We start from the raw sequence: 8,552 nt of genomic DNA on the forward strand, positions 1-8,552 counted from the left end.
CCTCCCTCCCTCCCTCCCTCTTGCAGTCTCCTCTTTTATCTTGCCTCTACCTGCCCCTGGCTTCGCACTCCACTTCAGCCTCCCACCTCTTTTCAGCCTCCCACCCCGTTTTGGATACTACATTTTTCTGGTCTTTATTTCCCTTCCAGTCTCTCTTTTAGGTCTCTTTCAGCTTTTCTGCACTGCCTGCATTTGTGCCTTGATGTGCTCTTTGAAGAATTGAATCGAGGGAAGAATTTGAATCTACTGATTGCTAATCTCTCTTGTTCTCTCTTCTGTCTTTTCTCATGCTCCACCCTTCTGTCTTTCTCTCTGTTTCTCTTGTTGGTTCTAGGCCGGCATCTTACACCATGTCTCTATTTCTTCCGTGGTCACCTCGTGCTCTTTGTCTCCCTCTTGCTCACCTGCCTTCTGGATGCCTCAATGCTGCCTTCTCTCTTTCCTGATCCCTCTGGCCTGTTCCCATCCCTGGCTTGATGCTCTTTCCCCACCTCTCTGCCTCGGACATGTCCCTCTTCTCATCTCTCGGTTGCCAGTGTTTCTTTCTCCTTCACTTTCTCACTGCCTGTCCCTTTTCCCTTCTTCTCTCGGTCCTCCATCCTCTCCCAAACATTTTGCCTGTAGAGATCCATACCCCTCTCTGTGGTGTTTTTCCTAGTGTAAACTCATGCCCAGCTCCCGTGCCATTCTCTTCTGCTCCATGGCCCTTTCCCTTTCAGCTTGTAGCCTGTCCCGATCCCTCTCCCTTTTTCAATCTGTTGCTCTCTCATCCCTTCAATCCCTCTGTCTTCTTGACCATCACTTGCTCTCCCTCCTTCCCACCTTCCTTTCCCCCACAGTTGATTTCTCTCTGTCTTTCTAGTCTCCACTCATCATTATCTCTCTTCCTCTGTCTTTCTCCGTGATCCTGTTTTGCTTCCAACGTGAGCCTGTAGATCTCCCCTTTCCTGTTCTAGTGATAGGAGGAATTGGCATGGGGACCTAGGGTTGCTGTGTCATGCATGGGATTGGATGATGTACTTTGCTGCAGGGTAGCAGAGAGCAGGTGATGTGTGTGTTGTGAGGGAACCTGCACGTGGTATGATAGACTGGAGCTCAGGGCCCTTGGGGAGCCTGACATGATGCTTAAGCTCTGCCAATGGCCAAGCAGGGAGAGGCTCCAACTGCTGAACATCAAACATTATTAAAAGCCAAGTTTGATAAGTGGTACAGATCCTTTCTTCCAAAGAGTAGATGAATGGAAATACTGATACCTAGTAAGATTTTTGTTAGGGAGAGAAAAGTACAGTGTGTGGAGCTCTAAACTACGTGACAGGAGATTTTGATGCACTTTCCAGCTGAGACACCTGTGTGACCTTTAATGTTTTGCTCTCTGTTTAAAGGCCTCACATTCTTCAGTGACAGGGAAATTTTCAGACTAAAAATGCTTTTAATAACAGTGACCTACTCAGACAGTATATTAATGAAAGTGGTACAGTTGTAAAGGTAGACAAGTGAGAGTACAGGTTCCAGTCTTGTTAAGGGAAAAGTGGTGGTAAAATTTAGTGCTTTTACCTAATGTATTCTTTTCCCTTTTTATTATTTTTTTTCTTTTTATGGAAGGCAGTGTAGAAATGGTTGGATGCACTCAGTCATTGTGCCATGTAGCCAAAAGCAGACTTAATAGATTATTAATTTAGGGGAGACTTTTTAAATAGGAAAAAATAAAACACAAAAAAACCAACCAAACAAACAAACAAAAACCCCCAAAACAGTTAAGCATTTGCCTCCTATCAAAATCTGCTGCTTTGGATACCTAATTCCCATTTGTGTACCTGAAAATCTCTTTATTTCTATAGAGGGGGAAATACAGAATTAAAAAGTATTTCTTTACCAGTTTTCCTGTCCACATTTTCTGACAATGTTTGAAGATTGAACATTTTTATTACCATTATTAGTCAGGTGATGCAATTAGACTAGCTATCAAGACCAGACTTGGCGTCAGCTTCATCTAATAGGCCGGGGAGTAAATCCTTTGACTTGAGGAAAAAGAAGCACTTTCAGAGGCAGACATACTCCATCCGGTATTGGAAGATATGACAGTGAACACCTTTCAGTCAGCCAGAGACTTTCTCTCACTAGAACAAGTGGCTATAATGGACTCTTGAATTGTTCCCAAACAGGTAGTTAAAGCAGCTGTCTGTAATTCTGTGAATACCACAGTGTGCATTTGTATTTCAAGCTCAGATTGTATTTCTAAAATCCAATGAAATCTAAATTTTGAATCTGCATTCCTCTCCCCTTCCCTTAACACTTCTGTTCCTCCATTGTTTCATATTCCAGAACAGGAAACAAACAAACAAGGATATTTGCCACTATTAAGAGCCATTTCCCTTAGCAAATCTTTGTGACAGTATTTAAGCACTATTCTCCAGTGCAGTGAAGCTTTAGTAAACTCTGAACATTGTTAGCAGAGTTGGAAAATTCAGGTTCCTAAATAATAAATAGGAAGGAGGAAAAGAAGGCAACAGATGTTAGCACGTGTAGGAATGTCATACGAAACCTTCAAAGTCTTGACAGATATGGTATTCATGATTATGTCAATATTTCAAAAATTACACCTATTAAGCATGTTTTCTTTCACTGCCACTTAAAAAAATATGCATTGTATAACTGGCAAGATTTTACACTAAACTCTTTTCGAAGATTGCACAGTATTCTAAGACAAATATACCTTACAATATTTTTCTGGTAACAGTCTAATTTCACACAAAATATTTGTTAAACACTGTTATAGATCAGGCACATTTTGATTAAAATGGGGCAAAAAGGTTGAAATTTTTGTCTGCTATGATTATAATGACACTGCTTTGTTATGAATGCTTTTTTGGGCAAGTTTACAAAGCTGAAATGATATTTCTATACATGTTTTTGTTTTGTAGTGCATTTATTTGGGGGGGGAAAAAAAAGCCAAAAAAATATACCATACATACAAATTCCAGCAAGCAATGATTGTGGAAAAGCTGTGTTCAAGGAAGATTTGTTCTTTGCATATATTAAATTAAAGTGATTATCTACCCTTCTTATACTTACACCTATTTTCTCAATGAAATGCATGAAAATATTTCCATTCTACGGAAGATGGCATCCTCTTAATGTGGAAGGTGATAAAAATGCCAGTGTCTTGACCTCCACCCTGATACAACCACCTTTGTGGAAGAGAGAACTCATTTCTGCAGATGAATAATTTTGTTGAGGTCAAAAGCTCTTTAGAACTATTACTGATTATAGGTTTGTTTGCAGTGCTTGTGAGCACTTGTCATGGGCAAGTAATTGAAAGTGGGAATGTGAGCCAAGTCAGAATAAGAGACACTAACTCTTCTCAACAATGTTCTATTTGCTCATTTCATCTGGTGGTGATTAAATATTTTATTCTCAGTATTTTTTCAACTACCTTTCTGAGCTGGAGCCTACATGGAAAAGGACCAATCTGTTCTGAACCTACAAAACCTCTGAAACAGAATTAAGGGATCTCTTCCTTCAGTCCATAACATAACAGCGTTCTTGGGATTTTGAGGACAGTACACTTTGACCTTAATTTATTCATTGTTTTATGGATCAAACAACTCTTGTCAAGACTTGTACACTGGATCTCTAAAGATGATGGATCTGAAGGATTCAAGACAATTCTCAACCTATCACTTCCAAATACTGTCCATGCTTCTCAGCAGTTCCTTAGTTGCTTGAACTTCTCTAGCCATGTGCCATAATCATTGGAAGACCTTCTTCCTTTGAACAAGGACTGACAGCATATTTCCAAGAGATTTGTGATACAGGAATTAGACATATAGGTAAAGAAATGTGAACATTAGGGAAATAAATCAGACAGAAAATATTAATTTTTTCAATTATAATTTCATTTTTACATTTTGTAATATTTAGGATTGGGATAATCAGTGGCTGATAATCGATGTCTGTTAAGATCTATTCATCATTGGATTTGTCATGAAATTTCACGACAAATAAAGTATAACAATACTCCGTTAATCCATCCAGCAGGATCTACAAAGCCTTACTGCTTAGGTTGCTGCCCCTTCTGTGTGTGATTCACAGTTCTTGCAAGGAATTGGTTCAGAGCCTGGCCACATGTAAGTACAATGACTGTCACTATCAGAGTCTCTAGAAATATTACTATAATTAATGTTGGTTTGTTATGCAATCCTTTAATAGGTTTTCTAATAAAGGTGCAAAACTCAAATGTAGCACCTGCCTGCTTTCTATGTGCAAATCTAAATGGACATGGTTTTATAGCATGTTTCAAGATCATGTTGAAAGAATGGTTTAAGTAGGAACTCTTTGTGCTATACCCAAACCAGAGATAGTCAGGGAAGTCTGGAGAGGGACAAGGAAAGACCTAGAGTTTTATACTGTGAGATTTGTGCAGTGGATTATGAATGCTGTCATTCCTCTGCTCTGGAAGAGTCCTTGGACCTTATTTGAAATCACTGATCTAAGGGGCTCTTGGGAAGTAGCATTCCTCATCATCATCCTGGTGTTTGTGACAATGCTGTTAGTATCATTCCTGAGGATAATAAATAGCATGCTGCTGGTTAGACTTTGAGCCACTGCTCTCCACACTAAGCCTACCTGTCCAGTCAATTGTCCACCACATCATCATCTACTCATCTAATGTGTTTCTGTCTAATTTATCTTAGCTAAGTAGTCCCTAGTTTCAACCTCTTCTGTTATGTCCAAGATCTTTCTCCTCCAGAACTTGCTACAAAGCATGGAGACATTTTCAGTAAATAATGAACCAAGAATTGCATCAGGTGCCTTATCTGTTCCCATGTTGTGAGAGACTGAAATGTCATGTGACTGTCTCAAAGCTTGCTTGTGTCTGTGCAAACCTCCAGGACAAGCTGTTTCGGCCTGTGAACTGGTCTGGGGAATGTCACCCACAGAAGCGGGAGTGTATTGAAGGATGTACCCTCCACTCCTTTGTGGTTGCATTCTCTGACTCCTTAGTCAAGCCTCAAAGGGGCAGACATGGACTGAGCTGGCCCCATCCTGTAGCCATTTGTGGCTCCATTGTGTAGATCAGACCCCATGCCTACATTGCTAATGAACTGATAAGAGACAAACGTTCCTGCCCAGAAGCTGGGTGCAACAAAACCTGTGGGACCAGAGAAAAAAAACCCTGAAGGTGGGCAGATATGCTAATCAGCAGATATGATGAACTTAAAAAGGCAATAGAAATCTTTGCTCGGGGTGCATCTACCATCGAAGACATATCCATGTGAATCCACTACAGAAAAACTGAAGACTGAGGGCCAACGGAATGTCACTGGATCCATGGTGGTGACTGTTCTTGCAGCCCTATCCCACATCCTTGCTTTATTTCTGTCTTTTCCTCCCATTCTGTCCTATCGCTACCCCTCTTCACTTTTTTAACAATAAAAAAATGATTGGGGTATACAGCATTTGACCTCATTTGTGTCTTTGTCTTGCTCCTGGGATCATATCGAAACCTCCCCTGACATTGAATTGGGACACATGTTCCTCAGCCCTAGGTTGTTGGCCTAGCTAACCCACAGGCTCATGCTTTCCTTGATTTCCCTTTTACTGTTGATGTATCCACAGAAGCTCATCTCATTACCCTTTCACAACCTTTGTCAGTTTTAGGTCCAGCCAAGATTTGGCTTTCCCAATTTTACCCCTGTATCAAGAATGTAAAGCCACCACTGTGCTTAAAAAGCCTATCTTATTTCCCTTTCCTTTACAATGAAAATATTTTTAAAATATGAATTTTAAATATCACTTCTTGGGGGTTTTTTGTGTGCACATAGCCAAGGTTTTCTTACCAAATCAACTATGAGAGTTTCTTGATGGATTTTTCTCTTTTGATCAAAGCAGACATTCTCATGAGCATAGTCAACTGATATTAGGGCATTAAGGAGAAAAGTTTTCATGAATTTCAATAAAGATTTGGCACTGAATTCTTCTACTATATTGGAATAAAATTATAATTCTGGCTAAAATTCTGTAACTGGTTGATCCACCCAAATTGGATTTGCTGAAATGCTAGAAAAGCAGTGAACAACTCAAAAAAGTATTATAGAAAGCTTTGTAAGTCATTTCTCTAACCAGAGGACTGGCATTGACTTTAATAGGAATCCCATGTAAATTGGATTAAATAGTAAAAATAAAAAGGAAGCCACATTGTTTCTGAAATACCCATACTTCACCCTCTTCAGGGGTAGAAAAAATGTCAGAGAAGAAAATATATGGAAAAGCAAACACAAAATTCAAACACAAATCTTATTTTTAATTGAATGAGATTTTTATTTATGTTAGGTGTTTTTCCTTCTTAAAAAAAAAAAAAAAAAGAAAAAAAGAAAAAAGTTTATACCTGCAGAGCTGCAGACACACACTAAAGCCTTGCTTTCAGCATGGCCCTAATGTGAATACAGAGTTGTAGGGTTTTAGGGTTTATTACATGCTTGTTCCTCCAGTCCCTCAAGCAGTCCACAAAGTCAAAGCAGAATTATGCTTCATTACTGTCTTCTTCCTTACTGCCATGACACTGAAGGAGTCAGGATTGCAGCTCTGCTTTCTCTATGTATGTCAATAGATTTGGTCTAATCTGACAAGATAGATACACTAAATAAGCTGGAGTAGCAACAGCACCATCATTTTTCTGTATGTTCAGGCATCCTCCTAAGCATTCACTTGGGCCTCTCTTACTTCCTGTCTCTACTGGGTAAGGCAGCTCTGCGGAGTCTTATTCTGTACTGGGCTTTGTTTGTGCAACAGAATTATACTCTTAGGAAGATAAAACTTTCATTTATCTCAATTTTAAGGAAGTGGCTATGTTCTATCCGGGTATATCAGCTATGGAAATAAACTGATCAGTACAGCAAACTTGGATTTGATGTTGAGCACATGTTGAGCACCTCTCCACCCTCTGAGATGCCTTTGGTTCTGTATCTCAGTAGTCTTGAATTTCTCTATTAGAAATCCAGTCATTGGTACAGTTGTCATTACATGTTTTAATGAATCTCGTGTTGGCTTTATTGGCATATCTCTTTTTATGATTTCTCCATTATGCATAATGCACTGTAGAGGTGTTAAGCCTAAATCAGATTGAATAAAAAAAAAAAAAAAAAAAAAAAAAAAAAAAGAAGGAACTCAAAACCACTGTGAAAGAGTTAAGCATTAAAAATATAGAAAACATGCATTACGGGAAAGTTAACTAGGGAAGAAGAGAAAAAAAAAAAGAAGAGGTGTCTCTTGTTCAATATACCACTGTCCTGCTAAGCAAGAACAATGAGGCCATGACCATAAACATCTTAATTGCTCCCCAAGTACATATTACAGTGCAATACAGATATTACATATCTGAATCCATATTCTCATAAGAATACAAAGCTATATTGTTGTCTCTTGGGGAGACATACTTTTGGGATTTGTAGATGTATCATCATAGGTACCCATTTCAATCGTTTCCTGAAGATGGGCAGTCTTACCTATTTATGTTGTAAGTGAAAACAAAACTTTGTTTCTGCCTTTAGCTTCCCCCTGCCCAAGAAAACTACCTCATTTTATTCTCTGTTGCATTAATTGTCATGAAAGAAGACATACATTTGTGTCTCATGAAATCCCTTTCCAAACAGAACAGTAGACAAACAACTATGCACAGTGAAGCCATTATTCTTCAAATATATAATAGCAATAATAAAACAACAGTTAGACTAAATTTGCTTTGACTGTTAACTGTTTTGCTCTCTCCCTTCACTTCTCCAGTTCTCTAAGGTCTCCAGGCTACTGGAAGGACCCCATAGGTCTGCAGTTTCAGTGATGGTCTTTTTCTTATTATGGCCTATCTGTACAGAGTGGGAGAGCAGTAACTGTGCTTGGTATCACTGTCAGCAATATAATTTCTTGGGTACGATAACTGCAGATATTAGGGATAGGCACTTCTGTCCTGTAGCTTTCTGTAGGGGAGTAGAAACTCACCCCCATAAAAAAAGACATCTCAGCTGAAACTTCAAAATCCTTGTGCTTCATTCACTGTGAGGTGAAAAGACTTACCACTGTTCAATAGTTAATGTTTTGCTACCAAACCTATGTGGTTCCCTTGGACAATACAAAACAGGAGAGTGAATCCAAGGCAGCGTTTCCTGCACTCTTTCACAACATTTAGCAGCCTTCAGGCACGTGTACCAGCACGGCATTAACAATGCAGCAAGGTGGTTGCCACGGTTACCACAACGTGTCAAAAAAACCCCGGAAAACAAAACCGAAGAAGCCTTGCTGCCCAGCCTAATTCCTGTCAAGTGTTGCCTCACATGCTGCCTTAAGCCAAGGTAAAAGAAAAGGCAAGTCTTTGGCAGGCATGCAAAATAGAGAACTATGTCTTTGTTTACGGCTTAGTGTAAGAGGCTACTGATCTGCAGATTGGAAAGACACCAAATACTCATTCCTACAAGTGAGATCACAGCTATTAGATACCTGAATGGAACTATCTCAGATAGAGAAATAGTTGTCTAAAAACCCACAAAACAGTGTAAAGC

This window comes from Athene cunicularia (genome assembly GCF_003259725.1).
Source record: "Athene cunicularia isolate RWA chromosome 1 unlocalized genomic scaffold, athCun1 chr1_part2, whole genome shotgun sequence".
Lineage (NCBI taxonomy): Eukaryota > Metazoa > Chordata > Aves > Strigiformes > Strigidae > Athene > Athene cunicularia.